Source organism: Vulpes vulpes, chromosome 2, assembly GCF_048418805.1.
Source record: "Vulpes vulpes isolate BD-2025 chromosome 2, VulVul3, whole genome shotgun sequence".
Classification (NCBI taxonomy): domain Eukaryota; kingdom Metazoa; phylum Chordata; class Mammalia; order Carnivora; family Canidae; genus Vulpes; species Vulpes vulpes.
In genome coordinates, this window is record NC_132781.1 from 92,068,277 (window position 1) to 92,088,501 (window position 20,225).

The following is a 20,225-nucleotide window of genomic DNA, read 5'->3' on the forward strand; positions in this document are numbered from 1 at the left end:
TTAGAAACATCTAGAAAAATTCGAGTCACAATCGCTTAAGCTACCATTTGTAAAGTACACAATGCTGAACTGAAGATAACTGAGATCTCAGTGGTCAGAGTGAGCATCTGTCCCGTACCTCACTAATGAACTTCTTCACTGCGGATACCATTCTAAAAGGTGCACCAGAGAACCCAAAAAGCTGGACCTACAAAGAACCCTACTGCTGATCGGCAACAGCCGTTGACAGGTTCCCAGGAGGAGAGCCACAAATGTACACAGGTACTTATGTAACCACCTGTCCCGGTACTAAGTACTGGGTACTACTCAGCCATCAGTCAAATCATGAGAAGGAATTCAGGAAGGGAGGAGCGGCTCAAAACAGGTCTGGCCTGAAGCAGAAGGACCTGTTTTTAAGCCACAGCCAGCACCAGGGTGAGAGTCTGTAGTTGAGGAGGAAAGGCTTCCCCTGTTCTCACCAGAATTCCAACAGATACTCCAGCTCTATCTGACCCACCCCTCCCATAACCAGTGTCACCTATTATTGTCCTTTTTCCAAGCAAAACTTCATTTTCCGTCATCTGTTTCTCAACATTATAAATTTTAGAGAGGAGGAAATATCGTAATAAATATAACTAGTTTATCATTCAACTCATGAAATGCCAGTAAAAAAAAAAAAATTTATCTAACAAAGGTCAACTTTTTACCTACTTTATTCTACTATAAACACTTTGATGGAAAGGATGCTTTATACACTTTCAAATGTGCTCTCAGAATACAATGTAAGTAAAAGAATAATTACATGTATTAAACACATTATTCTCAGAAGAAAAATCTCACGACCCTGAGATCATGACCTGGGCCAAAATCAGGAGTCAGACACTTCACTAACTGAGCCACCCAGGTGCCCCAAGAAAAATCTTATTTTAATGCAAAATTTATTTCTCTTAATACCACCAATAGGTGTCTACCATACATTTTTATTTCAAATGAATTAAGTTACTTTTGGAATACAACAAAAGGAGTTTTTTATTAATAGTTTCCTTTGGATTTACTTATTTCTAAAAACCAGTGCAATTTCACTTGGTGTTTCAAAGAAAAGCAATTGAGAGACCAATTTAATTTACTCATCCTGAACAGACTCATTCTATAATCTAATGGACCAGCTCACAATGTTGAAAATTGATTTAAAAAAAAAATCCAACCTGCCTTTTCTATACAACTATATCTCAAATAACTCATTGGGGAAATTCCTCTTTATGAAAATACCCTAATAAATAATGAAGACAGAATTAAAAAATCACCATTTGGGGATCTCTCTCTCTCTCATAAATAAATAAATAAATAAATAAATAAATAAATAAATAAATAAATAAATAAATCTTTAAAAAATAAAATAAAATATCACCATTTCACAAATTATTAAGAAAACAATAGCTCTAGGTAATGATTATCAATGACCAGGAACATCACAAAAAGAGAGATAATCATTGCCTGACTCCAGCTAGAGGTACACCTTACCACTTATGAAGCAATTCTGCAAAAAATAGAAACTGAATCAAATCAAGATCTGATTACTATCTACAGGAAATAAAAAGAACATGTTAAACCATACATTAAATTAAAAGCATTACAACAGGTTACCACTTGTTATAATTCTTCTTAATTATGATGACACTACCCAACAAATATTTCTTGATAAATGTATAGGATGTGTCTTTAACTTCTCTTTGTGATTATCTTCATCTTAAAAGGTGAGGAAAGTAAACCAAGTATTAGCATGTTTGTAGACCTATTTATTACTGTGATAAAACAGTGAGATTAATAGCTTCACACAGGTCTGAAGTTGCTGATCTCAGAAAGATTTTCTTTCCTAGCATTACTAAACTTCCCTCACTTGGAAAAATACCACATAGCTAAGCCAAGAAGTAGCCAGTCCCTGCTCCTGAGAGATAGCTTCAGGAGTAAGTAAGCAAAGGAAAAGTTGGATCTGTTCAGCAACCTCAGGGGAGGCAGATCAGCCTAAGAACTTGGCCCTCAACTGTACTTGTGAGAGATACAATGAGCCAGCTGTTCTCAGGTGATCTTTAAACCCTGGGGGGTCCCCAAGAACCTTTCTGTACATCCACAATGTCAAGACTGTTTTTATAATAATGCTGACAGGTTACTTGCAATTCTCACTGCACTGATTATCTAAAAGCAAGAGTGTGTAAAATCGCTGGCACCCTGGCAGGAAGAAAGGCAGGGGCACCAACTGGACAGTCCTCCCCACTATCAACACAGTGAAAAAAAAAAAGCTAGCTTCACATAAGAATGTCCTTGATGAAACAGGGAAAATTAACAATTGTACTGAAATCTCTATTCTTGGATACATGTCCTCTTGATATTCTGTGACAAGATACGAAGTATACATCTAAGAACTTGTGCCACACACTGAAGTATGATGGTTGTCTCATTGAAAAGGAGCACCATCTGAGATTTACAAGCTGAGCAAATAGCGTTTTCGCCCACAAAGTATCATTCTTAGAGAAAATAACCAAAAGGCAAACTGAGTATTGAAAGTTGGGTATTTGGCAGACATGCTTTTTTAAATGAATAAAATGAACCTACCTACCTTTCCTTTTCTTCAAGGAAAACACCTAAGATATGTGTTGACCATGAGAAAATTCAAGCTTTCAAGCAAAAATTGGGTTTTTCAAAAAATTCTATCTGCCACCAGCAACATGACAGCTTTTGCAATAAAGATCTTTCTGGTGGGATCACAGGTGATTAACAAATGCGACCTTTTTCAAATGGTATCATAAAAAAGTGGCAACATTTGGGAGACTTGCAGAATTTCCGGAACCAGTATTTGCCAAATCACATATGAAGAGTCAAAGTACAAGATATACCAATATAATTAAATGTAACAGAATGAGAGAAGTTTGATATGGGTTAAGATTCCAATCTGCAACTAAATTTTTAAGACACTGTCACAGACTTTAGATGTAGTATCAAGGAGAATACCCACGATTACCTCAAAAGATCATTAAAACACTCCTCCCTTCCAACTACAGGTCTGTACAACACTAAATCTCCTTCATATATTCCAACCAAACAACAAATTACCACAGACTGAATAAACAGAAAAATCCAGCTGTCTTCTACTACGTGACATGAAAAGGAGCTATAATCAAAAAGAATAAAATAACTAAGGATAAATGTAATTGAAGAGGTGAAAGACCTGTACTCAGAAAATAAGACATTGATGAAAGAAACTGAACATGAAACAAACAGAAAGGTATTCCATGCCCATGAATTGGAAGATGATTGTTAAAACGTCCATACTAGCCAAAGCAATCTATAGATTCAATATGATGCCTATCTAAAATCCAACAGCATTTTTCACAGAAGAAAAGTATTCCTAAAACTTGTATGGAACCATGAAAAGATCTCAAATAGCCAGAGCAATCTTGAGAAAGATGAGCAAAGCTGGAAATATCACAATCCCAGATTTTATACTATAGTACAAAGCTACAGTAATCAAAACAGTATGGTATTGACACAGAGACAGAGATCTAGATCAACAGAACAGAATTAAGAGCCCAAAAATAAATCCATGCTTATATGGTCAATTAATCTATGATAAAAGAGGCAAGAATATACAAAGGAGAAAAGACCATCTCATCAATAAATGACGCTGGGAAAATTGCACAGCTATATGTGAAAGAATGAAACTGGACCACTTTCTTACCATCACACATAAAAATTAACTCAAAATGGAATAAGCGCCTAAATGTAAAACCTGAAACCATAAAACTCCTAGAACAAAACATAGGCAGTAATCTCTTAGACATTGGCCTTAGCAACACTTTTCTGGATTGTGTCCTCAGGCAAGAGAAACAAAAGTAAGAATAAACTATTGAGACTAGATCAATGCACAACGAAGGAAACCATCAATGCAATGCAAAGACAGAGGATCCCTGGGTGGCTCAGCAGTTTGGTGCCTGCCTTCAGTCCAGGGTGTGATCCTGGAGTCCCAGGGTCGAGTCCCACATTGGGCTCCCTGCACGGAGCCTGCTTCTCCCTCTGCCTGCGTCTCTGCCTCTCTCTCATGAATAAATAAATAAAATCTTAAAAAAAAAAAAAAGAAATGTAAAGACAGCTTAGCTTATTAAATGAGAGAAGATATATGCAAAGGATATATCTCATCAGTTCATATCCAAAATATATAAAGAATTCACACAACACCACCAAAAAACTAATCTGATTTTAAAATGCGCAAAGGATCTGAACATTTTCTAAAGAAGACATACAGATGGCCAATGGATACATGAAAAGATGCTCAACACCATTAATTATCAGGGAAACAGTAATCAAAACCACAATAAGATACCACCTGACACCAGTCAGAATGGCTAGTATCAAAAAGATAAGTAATAGGCATTGGTGAAGATGTGGAGAAAAAAGAACACTCATGCACTGTTGGCAGGAATATAAATTGCTGCAGCCACTGTGGAAAACAGTATAGAGATTCCTCAAAATATTAAAAATAGAAATACCATATGATCCAGTAATTCTACTTCTGAGTACCCAAAGGCAATAAAAACACTAATTCACTGCTGCATTATTTACAATAGCCAAGAAGCAACCTAAGTGTCCAGTGATAGAAGAGTGAATAAAGAAGATGTGGCATATAGAGAGAATGGAATATTACCCAGCATTAAAAAAAAAAAAAAAATAGGGACGTCTTAGTGGCTCAGTGGTTGAGCTTCTTCCTTCGGCTCAGGGCGTGATCCAGGGGCCCAGGGATCAAGTCCTGCATTGGGCTCCCCACAGGAAGCCTGCCTCTCCCTCTGCCCTGTGTCTCTACCTCCCTCTGCCTCCCTCCCTCCTTCTCTTTCTCATGAATAGATAAATAATCTTTAAAAAAATATAATAAATAAAGAAGGAAGAAAGGAAGGAAGGAAGGAAGGAAGGAAGGAAGGAAGGAAGAAAGAAAAAGAAAGAAAGAAAGAAAAAGAAAGAGAGAAAGAGAGAGAGAAAGAAAGAAAGAGAGAAAGAGAGAGAGAAAGAGAGAAAGAAAGAAAGAAAGAAAGAAAGAAAGAAAGAAAGAAAGAAAATCTTGTCATTCACAACATGGATGGACCTAGAGGGTATTGTGCTAAGTGAAATAAGTCAGAGAAAGACAAATACCATATGATTTCACTTACATGTGTAATCTAAGAAGCAAAACAAATGGATAAACAAAACAGACTCATAAATACAGAGAACGAACTTGTAGTTGCCGGGAAGGGAAGTGGTGGGTGAAATAGGTGAAGGGGATTAAGAAGTACAAGGTCCCAGTTACAAAGTCACAGGGATGAACAGTACAGCACAGTAATAGTATCAGTGTAATACCTTTGACAGATGGTAACCACACTTACCATGGTATTACATAAACATACAGGATTCTCAAAGGATTATGTTGTACACCTGAAACTAACATCCTAAGTCAACTGTATTTCAATTTTAAAAATGTTATAAAAACATCGAATGTCACTCTTCTCATTTATTTAATTAGTTATTTTTCATAAAGACTTTTTCATGTTTTCATATAATGGGATTATCATTTTTAACGATTTAATACTCTAAAATTTATATTTAGAACCCCCCCAAAAAAAAGTGAAATCAAAAATAATAAGAACAAATCTCCCAATTAAAGGTAAAACTAAAGATGGGGAAAAAAAAAAAACTAAAGATGAATTCCCTTTAAGGTCCTATAGGATAGAGAGATCACCATCTCTGTTATTCTCAATGTATCACCACAATGCTAGACAAATGCAGTAAATGAAGGAAATACAAAAGGTAATAAAAATTGGAAGGAAAACAATAGGCCATTATTTAAAAAATAAACTTCACAGAACATGGAAAAGATAAACCAGCTATTAAGATACAATAAAAATTTAATAAGATTGCCCCTAAAATACATTTATATCAATACAGACATATGTACTCATAGAGAAAAAAAGTGAGAAAAGAGAAAAAAAGTCACAATAGAAACAAACCTGAAGTACCTATGAATGAATCTGACAAAGAAGACATAAGACAATAGTGGAAAAAAAATTTTTAATTCTATTGAAAAAATAACTCTCTTTGATACAGGTGTTAAAAACAAGAAAATAGGTCCAACACAGAGTTACTTATGCTAAGCCCCACATCACCAGAGACAATTAGTTTCAGCTCTCCCAGAAATGGAATAATAAACCAGTTCATTAGGAACTTACCTGAACTGCACAAATGAGGTAACCTGCCTGACATTAGACTCCTATCATCTAAAGGAAAGTGACCTTACCACAAACAATCCACTTATTTGCTAGTATAACTTCCTGATCCCACTCCCTTCTGCACACAAAAGTCTTTCATTTTACGTAGCTCCTTCTCAGATCTCCTTTCTATTTGCTAAATGGGTTACTGCCCAGCATGCATCCCCAAATAAAGCCAATAAGATCAGTTGAATTTCGTTTATTAACATATGGTTTAACCATGGTTATAGATCACCAGAGGAGGTTTTTAAAAATCCAATTGCTGGGTCTCCACTCCTTCTAGATTCTGATTCAGTTAATATGGGGTAAATTGGAGGAGATGGTTCTAAAATCTACCTAGTTAATGCTAATGTAAAAGCCAGGAATGATAATCGCTGGTTTAAACACATCTGAAAAGAAAACAGGTGGGTCTCATACTTCTACATGCCAATCACTATAAACAGGTTGTAGTAATAAAATTGAAAATAAAAACAAAAACCACTGTGGAAGTAGAACAGGAGACAGATTGCACAAACATATCTTTGTTAACTAATAATGGACAAACATTTCCTAAACAAAACCTAGATGGTGAAAAAAATGGATCTAACTATAACAAAATTAAAGATTCTGTTCAATAAAAGATTTCAAGAAAAAACCGAATAAATGGGTGTAAAAAAAAAAAACCTAAGAAGATATTTGCAGCCTATAAAACCCAACAGATTAACACCCAGAATATACAAAAAAAAATTCCTGTAAATTAGGGTAGAAAAGCAGGAAGGGAGATACAAAAATCTAATAGAAAAAAGAGGCAAAGAATATATACATGCAAATTCACAAAAGGGGACCTCACACAGCTGAAAGTATATGACAGGATACTGGCCTGCATTAGTAATCAGAGAATTGCAAATCCGAACAGTAAATGTATCACTTTGTGCCCAATTCGCTCCATCTGTTGCATCAGATGAAAAAATTATAAGGTCAGAAAATATCAAGTGCTAGCGAGAATGTGGGGGAAGGACACCTGGCACCAGTGCAAACTGGCACAACCATTCCAGATAGTAATCCGGCAGAAATGAAGTTAGGGACAAGCCCCAGAGAGGGTGCAATGCCAGGCGGGGGAGAAACAAGAATGGAATAGGGGAGGAAGGAGAAATATGTAAGGAAATAAGCTGAGAGGCTTCCATGGACCGCTGCCACATAATGACGGCGGACCACGAAGGGGACGTGAACTCCAGCCTGTGCACCTGACGCCCGAGGGAGGCCCTGCCACACACAGAGCTTCATGGAGCCAGCAGATGCTAGGCCCTGGATGCTTGAACCTGGCTCTTACAGAGTCTGCATTCCAGCGGAGGAAACAATAAAAAGGGAACAAGTAACACTAACTTTTTGGAGGCTTGCCAGACAGAGGCGGGCTCTCAGAGACCCCCAGAAAGAAAATGAACCAAGTATGTGGAAAACGGAGGGGAACAATCTCCCAGAACTACATTCAGGGTATTCAAACACTGTCACCATTCGACAGGTGAGACTATTTTCTAAAGCTACCTCACAGGTGTTGACTGTAATTGAACTCCCAGCAACAACCTTTAAAATTCCTGTTATATGAAGGGTGGACTGTGATTCTCCGAAAACCAACATATTTTGACCAAAGAAACCTTTTAGGAGGGGGAAAAAAAAAAAGACACCACCAATGTTAATATTCCACATCTCTTAAAAATGTTTCTGGAAAATCACTAGATCCACAAATGTTTCCTTCATTTGTTAAATAGAAATGGAGTTCTCCTCTATTTTTCCACAGCACAGTGCTAGGAAATGAGGATAAATATAAAAGTTTCTGGGGGCGCCTGGGTGGCTCAGTGCATTAAGCGTCTGCCTTCAGCGGGAGTCACAATCTCAGGGTCCTGGGATTGAGCCCTGCATGAGCAGGGAGCCTGCTCCTCCCTCTGCTGTCTGCGCGCACACACTCTCACACACAGGCACAAACACAAATAAATAAAATCTTTTAAAAAAGGTCTTTTCAATTCAAAGTTTCTGTCCTTAAGGAGCATACCTCAACTTTATAAGATACAGGATTCTATTTACTTTATATCCTTAATTTTTTTTAGGATTAAAAGCCAACATTTATTATATTTTGCCACCTCGCAGACACTATTCTATAGGTTTTAAACACATTTCAGTTCATTTAATATTCGCCACACGATACTGTATTTCTACTTTAGAACAGAGGAAATAAAGGTGACGGTGACTGAGCAGGGATTCAAATACAGATCTTTCAAACTTCAAAGCCTGTTTTCTTAACCACTATGCTTCTATTCCCCCGGCACCTTCTCCATGTTTTTCAGAGTGTGATCCCTGGGCCAGAGCATCAACATTGCAGCTTAACAGAAAGACAGGGACACCTAGATGGTTCAGTGGTTGAGTGTCGGCCTTCAGCTCAGTTTATGATCCTGGGGTCCAGGGATCAAGTCCCGAATCAGGCTCCCCACAGGAAGCCTGCTTCTCCCTCTGCCTATGTCTCTGCCTGTGTCTCTCACGAATAAACAAAATCTTTAAAAAAAAAAAAGGCACACTCTCAGGGCCCACCCACAGACCCACTAAATCAAACTGTAAAAGTAGAGGCAGCTACCTAAGTTTTAACAAGCCCTCCTGGTGAGCTGGAGGCATGCAAAGGCTTGAGAACCACAGGTCTGGTTTTCACACTTTATGTATTTAGTTAAATAGGACATGATCACTGTTTTTGGAAATTTCACAATGTAAACTTTTGATTTAAAGTTTGATTTAAAATGATTCTAAATAAATCAAAATAATATTCATTCATTTTCTCAAGACACAGAGACTCCTTCCCCAACCTGACAAAATGTTCAGTCTATACCCTGATTCAACCATCTAAAAAAAAGTCTACTCTGAGGGGCCTTACTAGGAACTAGATTTTATATACCAAACATGAAAAAAGCAGAGGTCCAAAGAGAATCTTCAGAAGTTGAATCAGAAGCCATATTAGGAAGAGGACAAAAATGTTTTGGGTATCAGTAGCAGAAGCTTGAAAAATCTTGGTCCAAAGCCCCACAAGCCTTTTTATCCTTGGCTCAACTCCAAATTTTTTCAATACCCCTTCAACAAACTTCCAATTGCAAAAAAAGAAAAAAGAAAAAAAAGAAAAAAAGAAAAATGTTATAACCTTCAGAAATATTTGTTTCTCAAGATTCAAACTGCTTTAAATAAACATATACTGGCACCATCTTCCAAATATGTCTTTATCATGAGTCAAGTTAATCAGATACACTAGTACATACATATACTAATCCAAAAACTGCTCACATTTTCCCAGCCCCTTGCCTAGACCACCCTTTATGGCATCCTATCTGAATGCCATATCTAGAACAGAAGCCTCCTTTCCTATCCCAACTCAAGTCTTCAACTTGAATAATACAACTCCATGTGTACTTAAATTTGCCTATTAACACCTTGTTTTTAAGGTAGTGGAAGACAGTTTCAGAAGTGTGTATGGATTCAAGCACCTACCATAATTTGAGAACCTGCTATGTGCCAAATAATTCTTTTAAGCTATTCACTTGCATACTCAAATTATTAATTTTATAAAGCTCAGGATTCTTATTTTAAAAATTAAAAACTGAAGACTAAAGAGTTAACTTGCCCAACTCTGTACCATGGGATAGCTAGAAACCTGACTTAAGGGACACCTGGGTGGCTCAGTAGTTGAGCATCTGCCTTCGGCTCAGGGTGTGATCCCAGGGTCCCGGGATCGAATCCCACATCAGGCTCCCTGCAGGGAACCTGCTTCTCCCTCTGCCTCTCTGTGTCTCTCATTAATAAAAAATAAAAATAAAATCTTAAAAAAGAAACCTGACTTGAGATGCATATTGACTTGATTCAAGTCGTCAATGGTGCAAAGTGCTCTGAGAAGGCCCCAATCAGGCAGTTTTTAATCTGCCTGGTTACTTAACAATCATCCACCTTTCCATGCCCAAGCTTACCCAAGGATTGGCAGCACTGGCAAGAACTACCCTCCTAGAAGAAAATTTATTTTCCCCTCTCCCAAAGCACCATCAAATCTCCCCCCCCCCCCAGAACCACAGCTGTTTCCAAGAAACAAATTACCAAGGCCCTTCTCACAGAGTTCACTGGAACTGAAACACACTCACACCAACTGCCTTCACACCTTCCCATTTAAATTCTTTTCCTGCCTTTTAAAGGCCCAAAGATTTCTGTAAAAATCTCCCAAAATGCAATCATCCCAACGAGTCTTTATTCCTCCACCAACATTGCTATTTCTATACTTAAATCTGGTATTTCTTATGAAAGTAACAGCTATGTCTTCTCATTCCCCTTCTGTAACCATCAATAACAGCAATTAATCAGTAACAAACAAGCCTGCTAGCTCTTACAATCAGAGGGAGGATGCTCCCCTCTCCTTTAATAGTAAGCTGATAATAATGTTCTCCTAAATAGATTATGTGAGCATTCAAGAAAGGAAAAAACAAAAAACAAAACTTTGTTACATGTCTGGAGAAAAAAAAATGTATAACTTAAGTATTCGGTCATATTCAAGATTTGAGTAATCTTGTTATTTATACCCACTTGATTCTACTTCTTCTAAGGAATCAGCGATCAATGAAAGCAAAACATGAAACTATGCTCAAATAGTTCATAGTTCACATAGGATTTAAACACAGCCCTTTTTTAAAAACCTCCAAGTGTACATAAATAAGGACCAAAAATCCACACTCTGGTGTGGGTTCCTGATCACAGAGAGAATCGGCTTTTTAGAAGATATTTCTAAAATTCCTAATAGTGTCCTTCACTTTAAACTGTTGTTTCCTTCCAAGTAATCTTACTTAATGAAACTGACAAATCACTTATTGCAATTCTGTCTGAATTGTAATTACAACAGAAACAGTTACAATACATCTGTATCTTAGTGAAATGCTTATAATAAGGGGTGGGTGGGGGATCTGACTGAACTCTCTATTGAGCAGCACCCAGTGCACCACCTAGTGGAAGTTGTGTAACTCTGTAATTAATATTCTTTTAAAGGACAGAAACCCTAGGTAAGACTACAACAAATACTATACAAATAGCTTAAATCTCTTTCCAGTCCCCCACAGTGCAAGAGGGCTGTGTTCATAAGAAGAGTAGAGTCATCTCCTATGCAAACTAATAGATCGATAAGGGTTTCTTAATGGAAATCTTTGGGCGCTAGAAATTTTGACAGGAGAGTAAAAATTAAGACATTGATGCAAAAACAAATAAATCAGAGACAGACTGTCAGGGCTTGTGGAAGCAGAACCTTATATCCTAGAAGAATAAGTTATGTCAAAATGGGCATGTTACAGGCCACAGATGCATCTGCCAGGCAAAGGGACTACTTAAAGATTACAAGAGTTCCATTCACTAATTCATAAGACAGTTTCAAGTTCCTGATGATTAAGAAGTGTAGCATAACCTAGCAACTGTCCAGCATTCCCCAAGCCTTGAGAGGTTCTTCCCAACTATCCATCTAAGCCTACTCTCCATTAACCCCCAAACTCCCTTGCTTGCACTATTCTAATTGAAGAATAAATGATTTTTATTTTCAACTTTTCTCCTAAACTTATAGTTAACTTTCTGCAAAAAGAAGTTGTAAGTCATGACCAGAATGCATCACGCTTCATTTTTATTTGCCTTATGCATAGTATTTCTAATCAACTCAGAAAACAGTACTGAAGTCCACTGCTAAGTTACAGATGCAAGCATAAATAAGATATGGTTCTCCAATTTGGAAAACTTCCCAAAATTTAAAACAGAGATTTTCACATAGCACCACTACGAATTTGTTTTGTTTTGCCTGTGTGAAAAATTACCTTTCTGGTGTGATTTAAACTATCTCAGCAACCTCGAGGAGGAAAAAACAAAAAACAAAAACCTAAAAGTCGCTATTTTTTTTTTACTTGGAAATAAGCATCTCCATCTGTGACTTTTGTACCATGTGATCAATACAGAAGCTTGCCTGATGGTGGGAACCTTAGGAGATCCCGGATTAAATCCATTATGAGTATAAAATAAGGTAAGAGTCAAGGGACCTGGGACAGAATTCTCTTCATCTCTAGGGCTTCCACTTTATATATTTGTAAAATGGGCATGATATTCACTACCTGCCTCCCAAGAAAAGGAGTAAATGGAAATACAGGTATCTCCCCTTTTTCACAAGTTCGTGTTGCACTACTTTGCTTATACGACAGACCTTAGGATCTGTTTTCACTAACTGAAAGAAACCCAAAGAGGTTTATTTTGCATCAGCTGGTATAGAGGCTGCACACACCCGGAACAGCAAGAGTGGCTGGCGGTGCCAAGCTCCTTCCTTGAGAACACTCAGCATCTCAGCTTCAAGCCGCAGCAGCCTTGACCTGTGTCTGAGCATCTGCGCTGTATCTTGACTTATTTTATGCGTCCATCAGCAAAATGTGTCCTAAGGTATCAGAAAAGCCTAAGAGGTTTTTTGGGAATCTGGAACACTAAAAAAAATGTCCCGTATACATTAATAGTGAGTGGTGGTTTTTTTGTTTTGTTTTGTTTTGCTTTGCTTTGCAGCAGTTCCGTTAAGAAAAGATTTCATAGGAACGCTCTATTTTCACATAGCAGGGAAAACCTGTACTGGTTAGTAGAAGCCCAGTGCACCCAGAAGGAGAGAACACTGCTCCAAGAGTTCTCACTGTGCCATCACTGCTGAAACCCGGTGACCTTCACCATTTCACTTGTTAACAAAGAGTGAATGGGGGGGAAAAACGGCAAGTCAAAGAAAAGGTAAGACCAGTTCGAGGTGCAAATCAGTAATTGCCTGGCTTGTCTGCAAAGTGTTACCACATGAGTACCAAGCAGGTGCATCCCCCAAACCTAAAACCCGGAGACTGTTTTTAGAGAAGCTTTTTTTTTTTTTATTAGTTGAATGCTAATATTTCTAAAAATCAGAAGAAAAAAGATTCACGAGTGTACTCCCCTCCATGACGGAGTGACAGAAACAAGGTTCCACCCCCACAATCCCTCCAAACCTGCGCAGGCAGTCCTCATGCCTCATCAGCATTCCTCCCCCTCACCCCTATCGCTCCGCTCGCCGCTGGAGCCCAGACAAAGGTGACTCACCCTGCTAGGTCTACTTGTCACTTAAGGAAAAGTCCCCAAACTAGTTCACGGTAAAGACTGCTCCTTGATCCGAAAAATAATAAATAGTGAGTACAGCGTGATGATGTGTAAATGGCACCGCAATGCGCCTGCCTCCGGAAAATATGTGATTAACGATCCCCAAGACACCTTTCTGGCTTTAGAAAAGAAAAAAAAAAGAGAGAGAGAGAAGGGCGCTCAGCTCATCGCTGCTTATCAGCAGGTCCTTTCCCCTCGCGAGCCCGCCTGCCTCAACTCCGCAGTCGAGCTCCGCCTGCACGTCCTCGCGCCCCCCGCTGGCCCAGCCGCCGCCGCCGAGTCCCCCGGGGTCCCGCCGCAGCGCCCCCTACCCCCGCCCCCGGCCCCGCGCCCGGGCCCGCCCCCACCTCCCCGCAAGGTGTCGCCGCCGCCGCCGCCGCCGCGGACTCCCGGGCGGAAGCGTCTCGAGGCCGGCGGGAGACTCCCGGGCCCTGAGGGAGCAGCCGGGGAACAGACCCCACCGCCCGCGCCGCACCGGGGCCCCGACAGGCGCTGCAGCCCCGGCGCCCCGTTACCTGCTCCGGGCAGCCGTGGCCCGCGGGAGGCGCGACCGCTCCGGCCCCTGCGGCCCCGGCTCGGGAGGCGAAGAGGCAGCAACCGCAGCCGCGGCCAAGGACAATCGCGAGCCAGCGGGCTCGGCACCGCCTCGGCGGGCGCAGGACGCACGAGCCCGGCGGGAGCCCGGCCCCCCCCTCCAGGGCAGCGAGTAACCGACTCGGCCCCCTCCCGCGGCGGGGCGGGGCCGCGGCCGGGGGGCGGGGCGAGGGGGCCGCTCCGCCCGCGGGGCGGGAGCTCCGCCGACGCTTCGTAAAAGGCGCCTGCTGATAGGCTGCGGTGGAGGAGGGCGTGTCGGGCTTGAGGGCAGCCTCGCCAGAGGAGCTCCCTCGTTGGTCGAGAGGAGAAAACAAAGCCGAACTCTGATTGGTCAGGACGCTGTAGCTCCTCTCAATCATCGGGAGCTCCGCCCCGCCGCTCTGCTCCCAGGTGGCTGAGGAGCCGGCTGCGTTACAGACCTGCAGCCTCCGAAGCGAAGCGCGGAGCCCGCGTACCTGGGCAAAGAAAGGCCAGATGCGAGCGATTCTTTCTCATCTGAACAGGAGGAATAACAGCTGGTCTCTAACATCGCTTAGCTTCAGAGAGGACTCCTGGGTATTTTTCAAATGCCGCATACATTCAGAGGGAAATTGTCCTGCGCAGAGAAAAGGCATAAAATGTTTTCACTCTTGGCAAAATGATGCGTAACTTTTTTTTTTTTCTCGTTTTACTCTGTATTCCATATGAGACATTTGTTACTTAGAATGCGCCGTGCCGTAAACAGATCTATGGTAAAACTCCCTGACAAGAAGAACTTAGAATCCAAACGACTAAATAAATAAAGCATTAACAAAAGCCAAAACCAAAAAGGGCAGCATACGGGAAGAAATTCAGGAGATACAAATTGGAAAACTCAGCTAATAATGCAGGGAATTATACGAAAGGAATGTGACAGCATTTCAAGATGTGACTTAGACTTTGAAAGTTGAGATACGTAATCTGAACTCTCAGACCACAGTAGGCAAGCCCTGTGTTATCCTAGCCAGTTTAATTATTTTTTTTAATTTTTTATTTATTTATGATAGTCACAGAGAGAGAGAGAGGCAGAGACACAGGCGGAGGGAGAAGCAGGCTCCATGCACCAGGAGCCTGATGTGGGATTCGATCCTGGGTCTCCAGGATCGCGCCCTGGGCCAAAGGCAGGCGCCAAACCGCTGTGCCACCCAGGGATCCCCTCCTAGCCAGTTTAGAAGGGAGTGACCCCTAACTCACCTGGGAACCACAGTCCCTTAACTCTCTGGCTATTCTATTTGCTCTTCTTGTCATTGCCATGAGATTCTGAAATAGGCTGTTAGAAATAAAGCACTTCACCCCCAACAACTTCATAAATTACATAGTAGCAGGAAAAAAAGGAAATTGACAAAAATCAAACCTAAAGAATGAAAGGAAAGTTAAGATAAATATGACCTCGAAAAGAAGGATAAAAAAACTCAATACGAAGAATAGAACAAATCCTCTTTTTTTCTTGAGAAGAAGGTAAAACTCTTTGGAGGACAATAACTTTGTTACTTAACGCATTTTTTATAGAATCCTTGTAATGGATGGAATTCCAAATGATAGTCTGAAAATATGTGTCCCAATATACTCTGAGCAAGCATCTTAGTGTTGAGATCTAATTATGTTTAAGTGTGTAAGGAAAAATAAAAGAACTTAGCACTCTCTAATATGAACAAATTGGAAAGAAAACACTCCAAAAGTTTTTTTCACAATAATACCTGCAATTCCACCACTGACATTCTTTCTTTGGGATTAGATCATTTACATTTATAACAAAAATTTTTCTTGTATTCATTTACTCAACAAACATGTAATAACTTTAATCTTCAAATTCTAGTTCCTTCAATGAACTGGGCATCCTACTAAGTATTGTCTTGAACAAGGCAGACTGGAAGCTATTTATCAGTAAAAGAAGGATAATGAACCAGTAAACAGATAAATTTACAGAAAGGAATAAAGAAGAAGAAAGAAGAGTGACCTGAAGGATGAAGGCAATTCTTGAATTTGAGAAAGGAGAGAGAACCATTCTAAGATCTGAGCTGCCACTTAAGTCAGAAAACACCAGCTATGCAAAATTTGAGGGCAGTGGCATTGCTAGCAAACAGCAAGAGCCAAGACCCTGAAGGAGGAAGAAAAGTGATGCTGCTGGAACAGAGAGAAGACCAGTGTGGCTAGACTGGCACAGACAGGGAGTGGTGGCAGGCAGGTAAAAGGAGGCAGGGCCCTGTAGGCAGTGGTGGGAAGTTTATAGTTTATGATATGATTCCTGACCAGGTAACACTAAGTTACTAATGTCAAGATAACATCATTCTTTTTTTTCTTTTTCCTTTTTCAGAGTCGCCAAAGAAGTGGGCATTCGTTCACTGAGCCAGTCTCTCAGGCATGGATCTTAGAAGAACTGATTCTTTTCCAGGATCTGCTAGATGTGGGGGTATAATAATGAGAATGACACAGACCCAGGTAGATCTACAGACTGTTACTGCACAGATGATGGGGAAACCAGGGTGCTATGGGAACATGATCTGGAAGCGGCCAAGGAAATCATTCTGAAGGAAAGGAGGGATCACTGAATCAGAATCAGTAGGAGTCACCCCTGTGAAAGGCTACCAGGTTCCAGATCCAGGAGCAACAACAGAGGAACATGGGATCACAATCTGGAAGATGGAAATCTAACACAAAGCCTTATAAACCCATTGCATTAAAAAAAAAAATCAACTTTCCCCACATCCAGTTAGAAACCGCATTCTGAAAGCATAAGAGCTGAGCAAAGTAGAAGACACAGACTGATGATTGTTTCACATCATCATTGCCTTTGTTTCTTAAAACTCATTAAAAAGAGTGTACATTCCCTTTTAACTATGACATCACATTTAGGACTGTAATGAGTTAACAGTTTTAATCCTATTTGGCCAGAATTAGGGCAGAGCTGAAGCCCTTGGAGTTAGAGATGTGTTCTACTAGTTCCAGCCTCTTCCCCTGCTTATAGGCATGGGTTTCTCCTTACTGATTGAGCTCACACCATTTGCTATAAGACACCTAGAAGAAGAAAGCCAGCCCTGCCCTGGAGGGCCAAGTAGGAGAAATGCGGAATGTGAAAGTATCTCTGTGTATCCAGCTGGTGGATGAATCACAAGATGTAGCAACTGACTAAATTAAAAGTTAAATAAGAAATGTAACCACCGAAATGTATGGCACATTGTCCCCAAGAAGGCTGGGAGTCAGGAAATGAGAGACAAGAGGAACTTGGCTACAGTTGCCACTGTCTTCAAACCTGCCTCTCTCTACTCTCCCGTTTTTCTCTGGAAAAGAGCTTGCCCAGCTCCTAAGTCCAGGAGACAAAGAGTAAAGCTACCCCAGTGCTCTCTGACCCCCGACTAAATCAACCACCTTGACCCAATCCCAATTCTGTGGAGAGAAAATACTAGTGGCCTAGGCCGGCCTCTCCCTGTTCTATCCCACTGTCTGTGACGAGGGACGTGATGGGAGTCAGGAGGGTGGAGGGCACCCACCTGGCTCCCAGGGCCCATCTCTGTTCATGGGCAGAGATTTCCCAGAGAAGGGGCACCGGAGCAATTGCCAAAGAGGCACGCATCCTGCCCCACCACGTTTTCTGTAGTCCGTCAGTGGGGCTCCAAATTCTGTACAACCTTTGCCTGTCCTTGCACACAAAGATGGAGGCCCAGAGGCCAAGGCCAAAGTCTTCAACGATGACTGCCAGCTTTCTTGGCCCTCTGTATTTCAGTTGGCTTCCAGACACTAAGTACCCTTGTCTCTTCCAGTTTCAAGCTGCCATTCCCATTTAAGTCTTCTACTGATTCCCTAATTTTCCTGTGTGATGCATCCCTATTGACATCAATGTCTTTAAAGAGCAAAAGCACTTGCCAAGTTGGTGAATATCCCTGAGCACTGTTCTCAGTGCAGCTGGGACCAGTATGTAGAACAAAGCAGGATGGGCGAGGCAGATGCAAGCAGAGGGCAAACCTCTACCTCCCCCTGTTCCTTCCATACGTATTCAGAAGAAAGTGCAGGTGTTCCCATAACTTTTCTGATGCCCTTTAGGTAATAAAAATCCTTTCATCAGGTAGGCCATAAAACACAGTTTGAATTCAGAAATTGTAATGTGAATGCCAATACACTTTGATCACTGCTTCAAGCTTCATTCAGAGCTGGGCTTTCCCTGAGGTCCCCCAGCTAGGGTCCCACACAGGCAGGCTGGGTCCTCCCAGCAAAGGGAGAGGGAACCTCCTCCAAATCCATAACAGAGGGAGAAAAGAGAATTCAGAGGATACCAAATTCATGCTCAACTGTTCCTGCTGCAAGGAGATTGCTCCGGGCCTGGCCGAGAACGAAACAGAGCATTTGCTCTCTTGATGCTTTCTAACAATTTTAGAGACCTAATCTTGAAACATACAACTGTGCATCTCCTGTTCTGGTCAATGCAGTTTTCTATGCCACTTTATCCTCTTAGTTTCTGGTTCCCTGAAGGCTACTTTCGACAAATTCACCTGTGGATCACCTCTGTCTCTGTTCCTCTTGGGCAGGATTTACACATCTCCAGCACAACGCTCTCTCACCAAACAGCTCTCCCCAGGGTCCTCAAGAAACAATTGCACACACTTTGCTCCCAGCAATACTGGAGCGCACCTGACTCTCAGAGCACGTGGGTCTTGAGCATTCTCTGTCCTCCTTCCCTGCTCTCTCGCTCTCTCTGAACTGCTGCCATAAACCAATACTTTCAACCTCTCAATTTTAGATCTCTCAGGCCAAAGTCAGATATACTCTAAAAACCAGAAAACAGGGATGCCTGGGTGGCTCAGTGGTTGAGTGTCTGCCTTCAGCTCAGCTTGTGATCCCAGGGTCCTGGGAGTGAGTCTCCCACTGGGCTTCCTGCAGGGAGCCTGCTCCTCTCTCTGCCTGTGTCTCTGCCTCTCTCTCTCCATGTCTCTCATGAATAAATAAATAAAACTTTACAAAATAAAAATAATAACCAGAGAACATATCACTTTGCCCTTGTGGTCCTGCTGATGACTCCAGGGAGGTCAGTGGGTAAGGCCTTCGACCAGAGGTTTGATGGAACACAGCATGGCTTTCTTTGAAGAAAACTTCCTCACAGATCCTTCCTAAACCCCTCTTCTGTTGCCTTTTTATGATCCCATTTTTGGTGAGGGATTTTTAAGAGTCAACAAGGAGCTAAGACATTTCCTTTGAGATGTGCCTCTGGCTCTGGCAGTGTTGGAATTTTACATCCGTTGTCTCCTGCTGCCTCAATAAAACTTGACTTTTACATCTTGGCTTACCAGTGTGAACCTGCAAAAACTGCTTTTGTTCACCAACACCTAGGACATAGGGCTAAGAAAGCTTGTTCTCTAAAATCAGAGACCATTGGAAATTCAGTTGAGTATCAAGGAGAATGGACCTCCTGCCACCACCACCACCTGCCAGGATGATAGGAGCCTGTGGGTCACTTTGCTACAAAGAAGCAGCCTTGATTTCCAGCCCAGGTGCTGACCCTCTGTAAAGGATTCCCCTTGAATCTAAGGAAAGAGGACTCCAAGTTTTGGCTTTCAGCACCGACCTGATGTTGGTAAAAATACTACCAAATATTTATAAAATATTACTTACAGCCTTGCTCTGCTCTGAGACCATCATATCACTCATTTAAATCTTACCTAAATTCCACCCTACCTGCACACCCTACAATGACCTTGACTCCTTTGTTCAGTGAGGGCCTCAGTGGGTCCATTGGATCCCTCTCCCTTGCTACAAGTTCATCAACCTCACTGAGTTAGACTTTGGCTTCGTCTCTGGCAGTGTGTGACTGTAATGCTCAGTTCTTCCCAGATCAACTTACCAGCTCTCACTTTCCCAGGTTCTGTCTTCATGTCTGCATCTCCTTTTACTTTGTACCAGGTCACACAACCTCATCGCCAGCAGTGAACTATCCCCAGAGTCATCTAGAACCTGCAGCTACAATTATGTTACACTCAAAAAAAACATATACGGGGTGCCTGGGTACCTCAGTCAGTGAAGCATCTGACTTTTTTTTTTTTAGATTTTATTTATTTACTCATGAGAGACATACAGAGAGAGGCAGAGACAGAGGCAGAGGGAGAAGCAGGCTCCCTGCAGGGAGCCCGATGTGGGACTTGATCCCAGGACCCTGGGATCATAACCTGAGCTGAAGGCAGATGCTCAACCACT

General features: G+C 41.3%; 1 protein-coding gene across 4 annotated transcripts in view; it reads right to left on the reverse strand.

The window, feature by feature from the left end:
- The window catches only part of MPP7 (MAGUK p55 scaffold protein 7), a 302,487-nt gene extending 288,308 nt beyond the window's left edge, over positions 1-14,179 (reverse strand). The window contains exon 1 of one of the 4 annotated variants that reach the window (XM_072749255.1): positions 13,949-14,179. The gene's annotated coding sequence lies outside the window, so the exon portion shown is untranslated. Of the gene's footprint in view, positions 1-6,224; positions 6,390-13,376; positions 13,720-13,948 lie in introns of those variants that run through there. The other 3 variants (XM_072749256.1, XM_072749257.1, XM_072749258.1) reach the window with 3 other exon arrangements.
- Positions 14,180-20,225: the final 6,046 nt, after the last annotated feature.